The sequence below is a fragment of the Muntiacus reevesi genome, chromosome 1 (assembly GCF_963930625.1).
Source record: "Muntiacus reevesi chromosome 1, mMunRee1.1, whole genome shotgun sequence".
NCBI classification, from domain to species: Eukaryota; Metazoa; Chordata; class Mammalia; order Artiodactyla; family Cervidae; genus Muntiacus; species Muntiacus reevesi.
Genome location: NC_089249.1, coordinates 1,408,802 through 1,427,200, shown reverse-complemented (window position 1 = coordinate 1,427,200; position 18,399 = coordinate 1,408,802).

Below are 18,399 nucleotides of genomic sequence, written 5' to 3'. Positions count from 1 at the left end.
CCCCTCGGGGTCAGGCATTCTTTTTCTCTCCGTAATTATAAATCCAAGGTATTTTACTTGGGTTAAGCTAATCTGAGCCTACTTGGGGGATACTCGATAACCCTTTTCATACAGGAAAGTTAGCGTTTTAATAGTGTCCATTTGAGAGCTGGTAAAATCTGGCCTAGCTATGAGCAAGTCATCCACATACTGTATTAGACTACTGTTTGTTAAAGTTAATTCCCTTAGTTCTCTCCCCGAGGAAGTCCCGAAGATATGAGGGCTGTCCCTAAACCCTTGGGGTAGTCGAGTCCAGTCGAGAGTTGTATGGTCTCTCTTGTTTCCAAGTCCCGCCACTCAAAAGCAAAGAGTTTTTGGGATTCAGGATGGAGAGGAATGCAAAAGAAAGCACCTTGAAGGTCCAAGACTGAGAAGTACTTGGCATTTCCTGGGACTTGGGATAGGAGGGTATATGGGTTTGGGACTATGGGGTGGATGGGAACCACAGCTTCATTAACAGCTCTTAGATCCTGGACGAATCGATAAGATCCATCTGGTTTTTGAACGGGCAAGATTGGGGTGTTGCAGGGGGACTCACAGCTGATTCGAGTTCCAGTATCTCGGTATTTGTTAACTAATGGTTTAAGACCCTCAAGAGCTACTGGTTTTAAGGGATATTGTCTTTTCCAGGGCTAGGGAGCACTTGGTCTCAGAGAAATCTTTACTGGTGGAACATTTATGGCTAAACCAGGGCTGGAGACATCCCACACCTGGGGATTGACATCATCTAGACAAGGGACAGACTCCTCCTTTTCTACCTCTGACTGTAAATATTCAGACATAGGCAAAGAAAATTATCGACTTCTACCTTTGTGTCCCCAAGTCACTCTGGTTTGGAGGCGAAAGTATTATTCTCAAAATGGAAAATTTGGAAGCTGCAAACATGAAAAATTTAAAGAGTCACGCAGAGGCTAGTCACTCTAAGCTAACCCCTAAGACATTTATTGACTGATTTCTAGCTTCTCTTCTTTAACCTTTTTTATCTACAGTAATCCTGTGTGTTCCTTTTAGTTAGGGATTCATTTTTAGACTATCCTGCCTCTTCCACTACGTTCCAGTTTTGGGTCTGATACACTTAGAGATGTGCCAAGTGCTTCCTGAATACTATAGAACATAGTTAATATTAAAAATACTTCCATGCTTATGTAGTGAGTCAATGATTTTAAGTTTATTTGTTACACATTTCAATGTAAAAGTCAATGTGTGAACTAACATATTCACGACTTGGAAAAGTTGGCTTTTTTTTGCTGTGTGTTTGAACTCCTCACCTGACCAAAGGTCATAGAGAGGTCTATTGTTTTTCTAAAATGGTTATAGTGTTGTTTATTTTCTGGTAATTGAATTAGGGTGTGAGTTGCAAAGCCTGTGTTTCTGTTCATTTCATTCCATCTGTTCGGGTTTCTTTCTCTCTCCTGAGTCAGACAGTAATTTCCCATTGGTTGTCCAGTTACCAAGGTTGGTGTCCATGCATCCGTGCTGGTCTCTCCATACATGTCCGGGTGTCCTGTGAAACACTAAGCTTAATTTATTTGGAAATGACCTAGCTGTTCAATACACTGTCATCACTCAGTTGAGCAGAGGGAGAGAAATTCAAGTGACAAAACTCCAGAGAAGCTAGTGTCAGAGCGCCCCGGCGTGGCATGCGTGCAGGGGGTTGGGGGGAGGGGGGCGGGGCGCGGAGCGCGGAGATCTCAGGTGTCCTCCCACCCTGGGCCTCTCCAGGCCCGCCGCTGCTCAGTGGCCTCCCCCCGCCCCCATCGCTTTGGCTGCTCAGGGCCGGGTGGTCTCTGCAGCTGCCCGGCATCCTGCCCGAGGCCCGCCCTGCCCACACGCTGTCTTCCAGTCTCTCTCTGAACCCTCGACTCTTTCTGCCTCTGTCTCACCTGGCGTGGGTGCGTGCGAGTGCCTGTCCGTGTGCCTGGCTGTCGCTCGTCCGCTCTCTCTGGAAGGTCCTGTGCTGGGCCCGTGGCGTGGGGGCAGGGCGGGCCTCGGTTTGGGGACAGGGCGGGGCTGAGGCACTCCAGGGGGTTTGCACAGCCGGCAGGATGGGCGCCTGTGGCCCCGGCTGGGCTGCCCCTAAGCCCGCAGGAGGCTCCGGGGACCGCGGCCCCGGACCGACGCCCCGCTCGTCCGGATCCACGTGACCCTGAGCAGCGAACGGGATGGTGGGGGGCCGGGGGTGGGGGGGCACCGAGACGTCCTCCCCGCTCAAGCCACCCCCCTCCCCAAACCCCGCCAGAGGTCCCGCAGCCTCGCCAGGCCGCTCGGTGTCCGGGAAGCGCCCCGGGCCGGGCCAGGCGCGTGCTGGCCGGGGGTGGCGTCGGCTGGTCTCCCAGCTGCAGGGCCTGTCCCGGTTTTTCCCATCAGTTTCAACAGTGACGGTCACCCCACATTGTGAGTCGTCTAGATTTCTCACTGACACCCCTGTTAGGGAGTGGCTTTTTAGAGAGATATGGAAGGTCACTTGGGGGATGTTAGTCATGAGAGAAAATAAGGGCTCAGGTGGGATTGCAGATGTCATCCAGGGGGTAAATAGAGACAGTTGTTGCTGGTACCAAGACATGAAGATTTTTTTCCCCCTTTCCCCAAAAGGCCATATTACGACCACATGGGGGCGCTGAGTAACAGCCCATAGCTCGGCTGGAAGGGTGGGCCTTTGATAGTGATACCCTGGGATGGGTTGGACATATCCCCAACCTTTGTCATTAATGCAGATGCAGCCCAGGCTGGTTAGGTTGAGTTGAGAAGCAGTGTGGTTTGCAAGTGAACATGCCTCGTTTAGGGAGAGATCAATAGCCATACAGGGAGATTTGATTAGAAAGAGGAAGAACATCATATGATGCATTTTACTTATCTGAGGCAGGATTGATGGGGTTCTGCTTGAACAAGAGCCTGAGATCTTCAACAGGTTCACAGGAATAGCTGTCCTCTGGCTTTGGAGTCTCAGTTTCTGTCTCCCCCTCCTGTAGGCCATAGGGTTTTATTCTAGAATTGTGGACCCAGGCAGATAGACACTTCAATTTTACAGCAGTTGAAGTCACTAGAACAACCTGATATGGCCCTGTCCATTTCTCGGACAGCTGGTTTGAACTCCCTTTTTCTTGCCAGGTCTTTACTGATACTTGATCCCCTGGCTTTACCTGGGGATTTTTCAAGTCTTCCTGTGGTTTGTTCTCCATACCGTTGGAGTTCTTGCTGAAACCTTCCCAGGTCAATTATATGTTTTAAGAGTGTATTGGCATCCTCGTCAAGAAACAAATCAGAAGTTCAGAATGGTCGTCCATACATCATTTCATAAGGACTTAACAATAGTGGCCGTTTGGGGGATGTCCGTAGCCTCATGAGGGCTATGGGCAGCATATGTGTCCACTTATTATGTGTTTCTGACATAGCTTAGCCAGAGCCCTTTTAAGAGTCTGGTTGGCTCTCTCTACCTTTCCTGAAGCTTGAGGCCTCCAGGATGAGCGGAGCTGGTATTTTATGCCTAAGCATGTGGCTAGGTTCTGGGGTATCGTGGCTGTAAGTGAGGGCCCGTTGTCACTCTGAAGTGACCGAGGCAGCCCAAACCTAGGCACTATCTCCTTCAGCAGAGCTTTACAGACTTCTGTAGCTCTCTCAGTCTCAGTAGGGAACGCTTCGATCCATCCTGTGAATGTGTCAATAAAGACTCGCAAGTAAGAAAACCCTTGGGTCTTGGGCATGGCTGTAAATTCTACTTGCCAGTCCGCTCCTGGGTATGATCCCCGATGTTGGACAGGTGTAATTAGAGGAGGTCTGGTTTTTGGGTTATTTTTTAGACAGGTGTCACAATTTTGTGTGACTTGTTTAACAACCTTAGCTAACTGGGGATGGGAGAGAATAGGCTTAAGCAAGATTTCTAGATTATCTTTTCCAAAATGGGCGCTCTTATGTAAGGATTTAGTAATGTTTTAAACCTGAGAATCAGGGAGTATTATTTGGGCCTGATCAGGCTGAAACCACCCATGTGACCCAATCTCCCAGCCCCGCTCAGCATATCGGGAATGTCCCCCTGGGGTAAAATCTGGAGTCAGGGTTTCCATGGGGAAAAGGGGCAGATAGCAGTGGCAGAGGTAGCTTCCCCGGCAGCTCGTCCTGCCTCTTGATCAGCTTTCCTATTTCCCTGAGCCTCTTTTCCTTGCCCCTTTTGGTGACTCTTGCAGTGGATGACAGCTAAATTTGCAGGAAGTTTGACTGCCTCCAGGAGCCTGAGAATGAGCTCTTTGTGTTTAATAGCAGAGCTTCGGGCACTGAGCATCCCTCTTTCTTTCCAAATTGCTGCACGGGCATGCAGAATGAGGAAAGCATACTTAGAGTCCATACACACATTAATCCTCTTTCCTTCTCCTAACTCCAAAGCTCTTGTCAGGGCAAAAAGTTCAGCTTTCTGGGCTGAGGTGTCTGGGGGAAGAGACCCACTTTCCTTAGTTTCTTCCAGGCTTGCTACAGCATATGCTGCTTTCCTCTCTCCCTTTTCTACAAAACTGCTGCCATCTGTGTGCCAGTTTTCCTCTGGGTCAGATAAAGGTGTCTCTGATAGGTCCCGGCGAGAAGAGTATAACTCGTCTGTGATTTGTATGCATTGGTGATCCAGAGGGGAGGTAGGGGGATCTGGCAGTAAGGTTGCTGGATTTAAAGTCTGGCAGACCCTCAACTTTATTTCTGGAGTGTCAAGGAGGAGGGCTTGGTATTGGGTGATCCTTCCTCCTGTCATCCACCTGTCCCCTTTCGTTTCCAAGACTGCTTGCACCCGGTGAGGCGTATACACTGTAGTGGGCTGACCCAGGGTCAGCTTAGGTGCCTCCTTAACCATAAGAGCGGTGCCTGCTACTGCCCGGAGGCAAGTGGGCCACCCTCTGGCCACCTCATCTAGTTATTTTGAGAGATAAGCCACAGGTTGTTATACGGGCCCCATCATCTGCTCTAACACCCCAAGAGCAGTTCCTGTCCTTCCAGAAACATAGAGTCTAAAAGGCTTCTCCAGGTTGGGGAGGCCTAAAGCTGGGGCTGTAGTGATGGACTCTTTTAGGGCATTAAAGGCCACCTTGCAGGTCTCATGCCAGTCGAGTGGCTCTTCCTCTTTCCCCCTTAAATTTTCATATAGGGGTCTGGCCAGATTGCCATAATTAGGAATCCAGATCCTGCAAAACCCGGTCCTTCCTCAAAATCCCCTAAGCTGTTGTTTTGTTTGGGGGTACGGGGCATTTAAGATGAGGGATCTCCCCTCGGGGTCAGGCATTCTTTTTCTCTCCGTAATTATAAATCCAAGGTATTTTACTTGGGTTAAGCTAATCTGAGCCTACTTGGGGGATACTCGATAACCCTTTTCATACAGGAAAGTTAGCGTTTTAAATAGTGTCCATTTGAGAGCTGGTAAAATCTGGCCTAGCTATGAGCAAGTCATCCACATACTGTATTAGACTACTGTTTGTTAAAGTTAATTCCCTTAGTTCTCTCCCCGAGGAAGTCCCGAAGATATGAGGGCTGTCCCTAAACCCTTGGGGTAGTCGAGTCCAGTCGAGAGTTTTATGGTCTCTCTTGTTTCCAAGTCCCGCCACTCAAAAGCAAAGAGGTTTTGGGATTCAGGATGGAGAGGAATGCAAAAGAAAGCACCTTGAAGGTCCAAGACTGAGAAGTACTTGGCATTTCCTGGGACTTGGGATAGGAGGGTATATGGGTTTGGGACTATGGGGTGGATGGGAACCACAGCTTCATTAACAGCTCTTAGATCCTGGACGAATCGATAAGATCCATCTGGTTTTTGAACGGGCAAGATTGGGGTGTTGCAGGGGGACTCACAGCTGATTCGAGTTCCAGTATCTCGGTATTTGTTAACTAATGGTTTAAGACCCTCAAGAGCTACTGGTTTTAAGGGATATTGTCTTTTCCAGGGCTAGGGAGCACTTGGTCTCAGAGAAATCTTTACTGGTGGAACATTTATGGCTAAACCAGGGCTGGAGACATCCCACACCTGGGGATTGACATCATCTAGACAAGGGACAGACTCCTCCTTTTCTACCTCTGACTGTAAATATTCAGACATAGGCAAAGAAAATTATCGACTTCTACCTTTGTGTCCCCAAGTCACTCTGGTTTGGAGGCGAAAGTATTATTCTCAAAATGGAAAATTTGGAAGCTGCAAACATGAAAAATTTAAAGAGTCACGCAGAGGCTAGTCACTCTAAGCTAACCCCTAAGACATTTATTGACTGATTTCTAGCTTCTCTTCTTTAACCTTTTTTATCTACAGTAATCCTGTGTGTTCCTTTTAGTTAGGGATTCATTTTTAGACTATCCTGACTCTTCCACTACGTTCCAGTTTTGGGTCTGATACACTTAGAGATGTGCCAAGTGCTTCCTGAATACTATAGAACATAGTTTATATTTAAAATACTTCCATGCTTATGTAGTGAGTCAATGATTTTAAGTTTATTTGTTACACATTTCAATGTAAAAGTCAATGTGTGAACTAACATATTCACGACTTGGAAAAGTTGGCTTTTTTTTGCTGTGTGTTTGAACTCCTCACCCGACCAAAGGTCATAGAGAGGTCTATTGATTTTCTAAAATGGTTATAGTGTTGTTTATTTTCTGGTAATTGAATTAGGGTGTGAGTTGCAAAGCCTGTGTTTCTGTTCATTTCATTCCATCCGTTCGGGTTTCTTTCTCTCTCCTGAGTCAGACAGTAATTTCCCATTGGTTGTCCAGTTACCAAGGTTGGTGTCCATGCATCCGTGCTGGTCTCTCCATACATGTCCGGGTGTCCTGTGAAACACTAAGCTTAATTTATTTGGAAATGACCTAGCTGTTCAATACACTGTCATCACTCAGTTGAGCAGAGGGAGAGAAATTCAAGTGACAAAACTCCAGAGAAGCTAGTGTCAGAGCGCCCCGGCGTGGCATGCGTGCAGGGGGTTGGGGGGAGGGGGGCGGGGCGCGGAGCGCGGAGATCTCAGGTGTCCTCCCACCCTGGGCCTCTCCAGGCCCGCCTCTGCTCAGTGGCCTCCCCCCGCCCCCATCGCTTTGGCTGCTCAGGGCCGGGTGGTCTCTGCAGCTGCCCGGCATCCTGCCCGAGGCCCGCCCTGCCCACACGCTGTCTTCCAGTCTCTCTCTGAACCCTCGACTCTTTCTGCCTCTGTCTCACCTGGCGTGGGTGCGTGCGAGTGCCTGTCCGTGTGCCTGGCTGTCGCTCGTCCGCTCTCTCTGGAAGGTCCTGTGCTGGGCCCGTGGCGTGGGGGCAGGGCGGGCCTCGGTTTGGGGACAGGGCGGGACTGAGGCACTCCAGGGGGTTTGCACAGCCGGCAGGATGGGCGCCTGTGGCTCCGGCTGGGCTGCCCCTAAGCCCGCAGGAGGCTCCGGGGACCGCGGCCCCGGACCGACGCCCCGCTCGTCCGGATCCACGTGACCCTGAGCAGCGAACGGGATGGTGGGGGGCGGGGGGTTGGGGGGGCACCGAGACGTCCTCTCCGCTCAAGCCACCCCCCTCCCCAAACCCCGCCAGAGCTCCCGCAGCCTCGCCAGGCCGCTCGGTGTCCGGGAAGCGCCCCGGGCCGGGCCAGGCGCGTGCTGGCCGGGGGTGGCGTCGGCTGGTCTCCCAGCTGCAGGGCCTGTCCCGGTTTTTCCCATCAGTTTCAACAGTGACGGTCACCCCACATTGTGAGTCGTCTAGATTTCTCACTGACACCCCTGTTAGGGAGTGGCTTTTTAGAGAGATATGGAAGGTCACTTGGGGGATGTTAGTCATGAGAGAAAATAAGGGCTCAGGTGGGATTGCAGTTGTCATCCAGGGGGTAAATAGAGACAGTTGTTGCTGGTACCAAGACATGAAGATTTTTTTCCCCCTTTCCCCAAAAGGCCATATTACGACCACATGGGGGCGCTGAGTAACAGCCCATAGCTCGGCTGGAAGGTTGGGCCTTTGATAGTGATACCCTGGGATGGGTTGGACATATCTCCAACCTTTGTCATTAATGCAGATGCAGCCCGGGCTGGTTAGGTTGAGTTGAGAAGCAGTGTGGTTTGCAAGTGAACATGCCTCGTTTAGGGAGAGATCAATAGCCATACAGGGAGATTTGATTAGAAAGAGGAAGAACATCATATGATGCATTTTACTTATCTGAGGCAGGATTGATGGGGTTCTGCTTGAACAAGAGCCTGAGATCTTCAACAGGTTCACAGGAATAGCTGTCCTCTGGCTTTGGAGTCTCAGTTTCTGTCTCCCCCTCCTGTAGGCCATAGGGTTTTATTCTAGAATTGTGGACCCAGGCAGATAGACCCTTCACTTTTACAGCAGTTGAAGTCACTAGAACAACCTGATATGGCCCTGTCCATTTCTCAGACAGCTGGTTTGGACTCCCTTTTTCTTGCCAGGTCTTTACTGATACTTGATCCCCTGGCTTTACCTGGGGATTTTTCAAGTCTTCCTGTGGTTTGTTCTCCATACCGTTGGAGTTCTTGCTGAAACCTTCCCAGGTCAATTATATGTTTTAAGAGTGTATTGGCATCCTCGTCAAGAAACAAATCAGAAGTTCAGAATGGTCGTCCATACATCATTTCATAAGGACTTAACAATAGTGGCCGTTTGGGGGATGTCCGTAGCCTCATGAGGGCTATGGGCAGCATATGTGTCCACTTATTATGTGTTTCTGACATAGCTTAGCCAGAGCCCTTTTAAGAGTCTGGTTGGCTCTCTCTACCTTTCCTGAAGCTTGAGGCCTCCAGGATGAGCGGAGCTGGTATTTTATGCCTAAGCATGTGGCTAGGTTCTGGGGTATCGTGGCTGTAAGTGAGGGCCCGTTGTCACTCTGAAGTGACCGAGGCAGCCCAAACCTAGGCACTATCTCCTTCAGCAGAGCTTTACAGACTTCTGTAGCTCTCTCAGTCTCAGTAGGGAACGCTTCGATCCATCCTGTGAATGTGTCAATAAAGACTCGCAAGTAAGAAAACCCTTGGGTCTTGGGCATGGCTGTAAATTCTACTTGCCAGTCCGCTCCTGGGTATGATCCCCGATGTTGGACAGGTGTAATTAGAGGAGGTCTGGTTTTTGGGTTATTTTTTAGACAGGTGTCACAATTTTGTGTGACTTGTTTAACAACCTTAGCTAACTGGGGATGGGAGAGAATAGGCTTAAGCAAGATTTCTAGATTATCTTTTCCAAAATGGGCGCTCTTATGTAAGGATTTAGTAATGTTTTAAACCTGAGAATCAGGGAGTATTATTTGGGCCTGATCAGGCTGAAACCACCCATGTGACCCAATCTCCCAGCCCCGCTCAGCATATCGGGAATGTCCCCCTGGGGTAAAATCTGGAGTCAGGGTTTCCATGGGGAAAAGGGGCAGATAGCAGTGGCAGAGGTAGCTTCCCCGGCAGCTCGTCCTGCCTCTTGATCAGCTTTCCTATTTCCCTGAGCCTCTTTTTCTTGCCCCTTTTGGTGACTCTTGCAGTGGATGACAGCTAAATTTGCAGGAAGTTTGACTGCCTCCAGGAGCCTGAGAATGAGCTCTTTGTGTTTAATAGCAGAGCTTCGGGCACTGAGCATCCCTCTTTCTTTCCAAATTGCTGCACGGGCATGCAGAATGAGGAAAGCATACTTAGAGTCCATACACACATTAATCCTCTTTCCTTCTCCTAACTCCAAAGCTCTTGTCAGGGCAAAAAGTTCAGCTTTCTGGGCTGAGGTGTCTGGGGGAAGAGACCCACTTTCCTTAGTTTCTTCCAGGCTTGCTACAGCATATGCTGCTTTCCTCTCTCCCTTTTCTACAAAACTGCTGCCATCTGTGTGCCAGTTTTCCTCTGGGTCAGATAAAGGTGTCTCTGATAGGTCCCGGCGAGAAGAGTATAACTCGTCTGTGATTTGTATGCATTGGTGATCCAGAGGGGAGGTAGGGGGATCTGGCAGTAAGGTTGCTGGATTTAAAGTCTGGCAGACCCTCAACTTTATTTCTGGAGTGTCAAGGAGGAGGGCTTGGTATTGGGTGATCCTTCCTCCTGTCATCCACCTGTCCCCTTTCGTTTCCAAGACTGCTTGCACCCGGTGAGGCGTATACACTGTAGTGGGCTGACCCAGGGTCAGCTTAGATGCCTTCTTAACCATAAGAGCGGTGCCTGCTACTGCCCGGAGGCAAGTGGGCCACCCTCTGGCCACCTCATCTAGTTATTTTGAGAGATAAGCCACAGGTTGTTATACGGGCCCCATCATCTGCTCTAACACCCCAAGAGCAGTTCCTGTCCTTCCAGAAACATAGAGTCTAAAAGGCTTCTCCAGGTTGGGGAGGCCTAAAGCTGGGGCTGTAGTGATGGACTCTTTTAGGGCATTAAAGGCCACCTTGCAGGTCTCATGCCAGTTGAGTGGCTCTTCCTCTTTCCCCCTTAAATTTTCATATAGGGGTCTGGCCAGATTGCCATAATTAGGAATCCAGATCCTGCAAAACCCGGTCCTTCCTCAAAATCCCCTAAGCTGTTGTTTTGTTTGGGGGTACGGGGCATTTAAGATGAGGGATCTCCCCTCGGGGTCAGGCATTCTTTTTCTCTCCGTAATTGTAAATCCAAGGTATTTTACTTGGGTTAAGCTAATCTGAGCCTACTTGAGGGATACTCGATAACCCTTTTCATACAGGAAAGTTAGCGTTTTAAATAGTGTCCATTTGAGAGCTGGTAAAATCTGGCCTAGCTATGAGCAAGTCATCCACATACTGTATTAGACTACTGTTTGTTAAAGTTAATTCCCTTAGTTCTCTCCCCGAGGAAGTCCCGAAGATATGAGGGCTGTCCCTAAACCCTTGGGGTAGTCGAGTCCAGTCGAGAGTTGTATGGTCTCTCTTGTTTCCAAGTCCCGCCACTCAAGAGCAAAGAGTTTTTGGGATTCAGGATGGAGAGGAATGCAAAAGAAAGCACCTTGAAGGTCCAAGACTGAGAAGTACTTGGCATTTCCTGGGACTTGGGATAGGAGGGTATATGGGTTTGGGACTATGGGGTGGATGGGAACCACAGCTTCATTAACAGCTCTTAGATCCTGGACGAATCGATAAGATCCATCTGGTTTTTGAACGGGCAAGATTGGGGTGTTGCAGGGGGACTCACAGCTGATTCGAGTTCCAGTATCTCGGTATTTGTTAACTAATGGTTTAAGACCCTCAAGAGCTACTGGTTTTAAGGGATATTGTCTTTTCCAGGGCTAGGGAGCACTTGGTCTCAGAGAAATCTTTACTGGTGGAACATTTATGGCTAAACCAGGGCTGGAGACATCCCACACCTGGGGATTGACATCATCTAGACAAGGGACAGACTCCTCCTTTTCTACCTCTGACTGTAAATATTCAGACATAGGCAAAGAAAATTATCGACTTCTACCTTTGTGTCCCCAAGTCACTCTGGTTTGGAGGCGAAAGTATTATTCTCAAAATGGAAAATTTGGAAGCTGCAAACATGAAAAATTTAAAGAGTCACGCAGAGGCTAGTCACTCTAAGCTAACCCCTAAGACATTTATTGACTGATTTCTAGCTTCTCTTCTTTAACCTTTTTTATCTACAGTAATCCTGTGTGTTCCTTTTAGTTAGGGATTCATTTTTAGACTATCCTGCCTCTTCCACTACGTTCCAGTTTTGGGTCTGATACACTTAGAGATGTGCCAAGTGCTTCCTGAATACTATAGAACATAGTTTATATTTAAAATACTTCCATGCTTATGTAGTGAGTCAATGATTTTAAGTTTATTTGTTACACATTTCAATGTAAAAGTCAATGTGTGAACTAACATATTCACGACTTGGAAAAGTTGGCTTTTTTTTGCTGTGTGTTTGAACTCCTCACCCGACCAAAGGTCATAGAGAGGTCTATTGTTTTTCTAAAATGGTTATAGTGTTGTTTATTTTCTGGTAATTGAATTAGGGTGTGAGTTGCAAAGCCTGTGTTTCTGTTCATTTCATTCCATCTGTTCGGGTTTCTTTCTCTCTCCTGAGTCAGACAGTAATTTCCCATTGGTTGTCCAGTTACCAAGGTTGGTGTCCATGCATCCGTGCTGGTCTCTCCATACATGTCCGGGTGTCCTGTGAAACACTAAGCTTAATTTATTTGGAAATGACCTAGCTGTTCAATACACTGTCATCACTCAGTTGAGCAGAGGGAGAGAAATTCAAGTGACAAAACTCCAGAGAAGCTAGTGTCAGAGCGCCCCGGCGTGGCATGCGTGCAGGGGGTTGGGGGGAGGGGGGCGGGGCGCGGAGCGCGGAGATCTCAGGTGTCCTCCCACCCTGGGCCTCTCCAGGCCCGCCGCTGCTCAGTGGCCTCCCCCCGCCCCCATCGCTTTGGCTGCTCAGGGTCGGGTGGTCTCTGCAGCTGCCCGGCATCCTGCCCGAGGCCCGCCCTGCCCACACGCTGTCTTCCAGTCTCTCTCTGAACCCTCGACTCTTTCTGCCTCTGTCTCACCTGGCGTGGGTGCGTGCGAGTGCCTGTCCGTGTGCCTGGCTGTCGCTCGTCCGCTCTCTCTGGAAGGTCCTGTGCTGGGCCCGTGGCGTGGGGGCAGGGCGGGCATCGGTTTGGGGACAGGGCGGGGCTGAGGCACTCCAGGGGGTTTGCACAGCCGGCAGGATGGGCGCCTGTGGCCCCGGCTGGGCTGCCCCTAAGCCCGCAGGAGGCTCCGGGGACCGCGGCCCCGGACCGACGCCCCGCTCGTCCGGATCCACGTGACCCTGAGCAGCGAACCGGATGGTGGGGGGCCGGGGGTGTGGGGGCACCGAGACGTCCTCCCCGCTCAAGCCACCCCCCTCCCCAAACCCCGCCAGAGCTCCCGCAGCCTCGCCAGGCCGCTCGGTGTCCGGGAAGCGCCCCGGGCCGGGCCAGGCGCGTGCTGGCCGGGGGTGGCGTCGGCTGGTCTCCCAGCTGCAGGGCCTGTCCCGGTTTTTCCCATCAGTTTCAACAGTGACGGTCACCCCACATTGTGAGTCGTCTAGATTTCTCACTGACACCCCTGTTAGGGAGTGGCTTTTTAGAGAGATATGGAAGGTCACTTGGGGGATGTTAGTCATGAGAGAAAATAAGGGCTCAGGTGGGATTGCAGATGTCATCCAGGGGGTAAATAGAGACAGTTGTTGCTGGTACCAAGACATGAAGTTTTTTTTCCCCCTTTCCCCAAAAGGCCATATTACGACCACATGGGGGCGCTGAGTAACAGCCCATAGCTCGGCTGGAAGGGTGGGCCTTTGATAGTGATACCCTGGGATGGGTTGGACATACCCCCAACCTTTGTCATTAATGCAGATGCAGCCCGGGCTGGTTAGGTTGAGTTGAGAAGCAGTGTGGTTTGCAAGTGAACATGCCTCGTTTAGGGAGAGATCAATAGCCATACAGGGAGATTTGATTAGAAAGAGGAAGAACATCATATGATGCATTTTACTTATCTGAGGCAGGATTGATGGGGTTCTGCTTGAACAAGAGCCTGAGATCTTCAACAGGTTCACAGGAATAGCTGTCCTCTGGCTTTGGAGTCTCAGTTTCTGTCTCCCCCTCCTGTAGGCCATAGGGTTTTATTCTAGAATTGTGGACCCAGGCAGATAGACCCTTCACTTTTACAGCAGTTGAAGTCACTAGACAACCTGATATGGCCCTGTCCATTTCTCAGACAGCTGGTTTGGACTCCCTTTTTCTTGCCAGGTCTTTACTGATACTTGATCCCATGGCTTTACCTGGGGATTTTTCAAGTCTTCCTGTGGTTTGTTCTCCATACCGTTGGAGTTCTTGCTGAAACCTTCCCAGGTCAATTATATGTTTTAAGAGTGTATTGGCATCCTCGTCAAGAAACAAATCAGAAGTTCAGAATTGTCGTCCATACATCATTTCATAAGGACTTAACAATAGTGGCCGTTTGGGGGATGTCCGTAGCCTCATGAGGGCTATGGGCAGCATATGTGTCCACTTATTATGTGTTTCTGACATAGCTTAGCCAGAGCCCTTTTAAGAGTCTGGTTGGCTCTCTCTACCTTTCCTGAAGCTTGAGGCCTCCAGGATGAGCGGAGCTGGTATTTTATGCCTAAGCATGTGGCTAGGTTCTGGGGTATCGTGGCTGTAAGTGAGGGCCCGTTGTCACTCTGAAGTGACCGAGGCAGCCCAAACCTAGGCACTATCTCCTTCAGCAGAGCTTTACAGACTTCTGTAGCTCTCTCAGTCTCAGTAGGGAACGCTTCGATCCATCCTGTGAATGTGTCAATAAAGACTCGCAAGTAAGAAAACCCTTGGGTCTTGGGCATGGCTGTAAATTCTACTTGCCAGTCCGCTCCTGGGTATGATCCCCGATGTTGGACAGGTGTAATTAGAGGAGGTCTGGTTTTTGGGTTATTTTTTAGACAGGTGTCACAATTTTGTGTGACTTGTTTAACAACCTTAGCTAACTGGGGATGGGAGAGAATAGGCTTAAGCAAGATTTCTAGATTATCTTTTCCAAAATGGGCGCTCTTATGTAAGGATTTAGTAATGTTTTAAACCTGAGAATCAGGGAGTATTATTTGGGCCTGATCAGGCTGAAACCACCCATGTGACCCAATCTCCCAGCCCCGCTCAGCATATCGGGAATGTCCCCCTGGGGTAAAATCTGGAGTCAGGGTTTCCATGGGGAAAAGGGGCAGATAGCAGTGGCAGAGGTAGCTTCCCCGGCAGCTCGTCCTGCCTCTTGATCAGCTTTCCTATTTCCCTGAGCCTCTTTTTCTTGCCCCTTTTGGTGACTCTTGCAGTGGATGACAGCTAATTTTGCAGGAAGTTTGACTGCCTCCAGGAGCCTGAGAATGAGCTCTTTGTGTTTAATAGCAGAGCTTCGGGCACTGAGCATCCCTCTTTCTTTCCAAATTGCTGCACGGGCATGCAGAATGAGGAAAGCATACTTAGAGTCCATACACACATTAATCCTCTTTCCTTCTCCTAACTCCAAAGCTCTTGTCAGGGCAAAAAGTTCAGCTTTCTGGGCTGAGGTGTCTGGGGGAAGAGACCCACTTTCCTTAGTTTCTTCCAGGCTTGCTACAGCATATGCTGCTTTCCTCTCTCCCTTTTCTACAAAACTGCTGCCATCTGTGTGCCAGTTTTCCTCTGGGTCAGATAAAGGTGTCTCTGATAGGTCCCGGCGAGAAGAGTATAACTCGTCTGTGATTTGTATGCATTGGTGATCCAGAGGGGAGGTAGGGGGATCTGGCAGTAAGGTTGCTGGATTTAAAGTCTGGCAGACCCTCAACTTTATTTCTGGAGTGTCAAGGAGGAGGGCTTGGTATTGGGTGATCCTTCCTCCTGTCATCCACCTGTCCCCTTTCGTTTCCAAGACTGCTTGCACCCGGTGAGGCGTATACACTGTAGTGGGCTGACCCAGGGTCAGCTTAGATGCCTCCTTAACCATAAGAGCGGTGCCTGCTACTGCCCGGAGGCAAGTGGGCCACCCTCTGGCCACCTCATCTAGTTATTTTGAGAGATAAGCCACAGGTTGTTATACGGGCCCCATCATCTGCTCTAACACCCCAAGAGCAGTTCCTGTCCTTCCAGAAACATAGAGTCTAAAAGGCTTCTCCAGGTTGGGGAGGCCTAAAGCTGGGGCTGTAGTGATGGACTCTTTTAGGGCATTAAAGGCCACCTTGCAGGTCTCATGCCAGTCGAGTGGCTCTTCCTCTTTCCCCCTTAAATTTTCATATAGGGGTCTGGCCAGATTGCCATAATTAGGAATCCAGATCCTGCAAAACCCGGTCCTTCCTCAAAATCCCCTAAGCTGTTGTTTTGTTTGGGGGTACGGGGCATTTAAGATGAGGGATCTCCCCTCGGGGTCAGGCATTCTTTTTCTCTCCGTAATTATAAATCCAAGGTATTTTACTTGGGTTAAGCTAATCTGAGCCTACTTGGGGGATACTCGATAACCCTTTTCATACAGGAAAGTTAGCGTTTTAAATAGTGTCCATTTGAGAGCTGGTAAAATCTGGCCTAGCTATGAGCAAGTCATCCACATACTGTATTAGACTACTGTTTGTTAAAGTTAATTCCCTTAGTTCTCTCCCCGAGGAAGTCCCGAAGATATGAGGGCTGTCCCTAAACCCTTGGGGTAGTCGAGTCCAGTCGAGAGTTGTATGGTCTCTCTTGTTTCCAAGTCCCGCCACTCAAGAGCAAAGAGTTTTTGGGATTCAGGATGGAGAGGAATGCAAAAGAAAGCACCTTGAAGGTCCAAGACTGAGAAGTACTTGGCATTTCCTGGGACTTGGGATAGGAGGGTATATGGGTTTGGGACTATGGGGTGGATGGGAACCACAGCTTCATTAACAGCTCTTAGATCCTGGACGAATCGATAAGATCCATCTGGTTTTTGAACGGGCAAGATTGGGGTGTTGCAGGGGGACTCACAGCTGATTCGAGTTCCAGTATCTCGGTATTTGTTAACTAATGGTTTAAGACCCTCAAGAGCTACTGGTTTTAAGGGATATTGTCTTTTCCAGGGCTAGGGAGCACTTGGTCTCAGAGAAATCTTTACTGGTGGAACATTTATGGCTAAACCAGGGCTGGAGACATCCCACACCTGGGGATTGACATCATCTAGACAAGGGACAGACTCCTCCTTTTCTACCTCTGACTGTAAATATTCAGACATAGGCAAAGAAAATTATCGACTTCTACCTTTGTGTCCCCAAGTCACTCTGGTTTGGAGGCGAAAGTATTATTCTCAAAATGGAAAATTTGGAAGCTGCAAACATGAAAAATTTAAAGAGTCACACAGAGGCTAGTCACTCTAAGCTAACCCCTAAGACATTTATTGACTGATTTCTAGCTTCTCTTCTTTAACCTTTTTTATCTACAGTAATCCTGTGTGTTCCTTTTAGTTAGGGATTCATTTTTAGACTATCCTGCCTCTTCCACTACGTTCCAGTTTTGGGTCTGATACACTTAGAGATGTGCCAAGTGCTTCCTGAATACTATAGAACATAGTTTATATTTAAAATACTTCCATGCTTATGTAGTGAGTCAATGATTTTAAGTTTATTTGTTACACATTTCAATGTAAAAGTCAATGTGTGAACTAACATATTCACGACTTGGAAAAGTTGGCTTTTTTTTTGCTGTGTGTTTGAACTCCTCACCCGACCAAAGGTCATAGAGAGGTCTATAGTTTTTCTAAAATGGTTATAGTGTTGTTTATTTTCTGGTAATTGTATTAGGGTGTGAGTTGCAAAGCCTGTGTTTCTGTTCATTTCATTCCATCTGTTCGGGTTTCTTTCTCTCTCCTGAGTCAGACAGTAATTTCCCATTGGTTGTCCAGTTACCAAGGTTGGTGTCCATGCATCCGTGCTGGTCTCTCCATACATGTCCGGGTGTCCTGTGAAACACTAAGCTTAATTTATTTGGAAATGACCTAGCTGTTCAATACACTGTCATCACTCAGTTGAGCAGAGGGAGAGAAATTCAAGTGACAAAACTCCAGAGAAGCTAGTGTCAGAGCGCCCCGGCGTGGCATGCGTGCAGGGGGTTGGGGGGAGGGGGGCGGGGCGCGGAGCGCGGAGATCTCAGGTGTCCTCCCACCCTGGGCCTCTCCAGGCCCGCCGCTGCTCAGTGGCCTCCTCCCGCCCCCATCACTTTGGCTGCTCAGGGCCGGGTGGTCTCTGCAGCTGCCCAGCATCCAGCCCGAGGCCCGCCCTGCCCACACGCTGTCTTCCAGTCTCTCTCTGAACCCTCGACTCTTTCTGCCTCTGTCTCACCTGGCGTGGGTGCGTGCGAGTGCCTGTCCGTGTGCCTGGCTGTCGCTCGTCCGCTCTCTCTGGAAGGTCCTGTGCTGGGCCCGTGGCGTGGGGGCAGGGCGGGCCTCAGTTTGGGGACAGGGCGGGGCTGAGGCACTCCGGGGGTTTGCACAGCCGGCAGGATGGGCGCCTGTGGCCCCGCCTGGGCTGCCCCTAAGCCCGCAGGAGGCTCCGGGGACCGCGGCCCCGGACCGACGCCCCGCTCGTCCGGATCCACGTGACCCTGAGCAGCGAACGGGATGGTGGGGGGCCGGGGGTGGGGGGGCACCGAGACGTCCTCCCCGCTCAAGCCACCCCCCTCCCCAAACCCCGCCAGAGCTCCCGCAGCCTCGCCAGGCCGCTCGGGGTCCGGGAAGCGCCCCGGGCCTGGCCAGGCGCGTGCTGGCCGGGGGTGGCGTCGGCTGGTCTCCCAGCTGCAGGGCCTGTCCCGGTTTTTCCCATCAGTTTCAACAGTGACGGTCACCCCACATTGTGAGTCGTTTAGATTTCTCACTGACACCCCTGTTAGGGAGTGGCTTTTTAGAGAGATATGGAAGGTCACTTGGGGGATGTTAGTCATGAGAGAAAATAAGGGCTCAGGTGGGATTGCAGATGTCATCC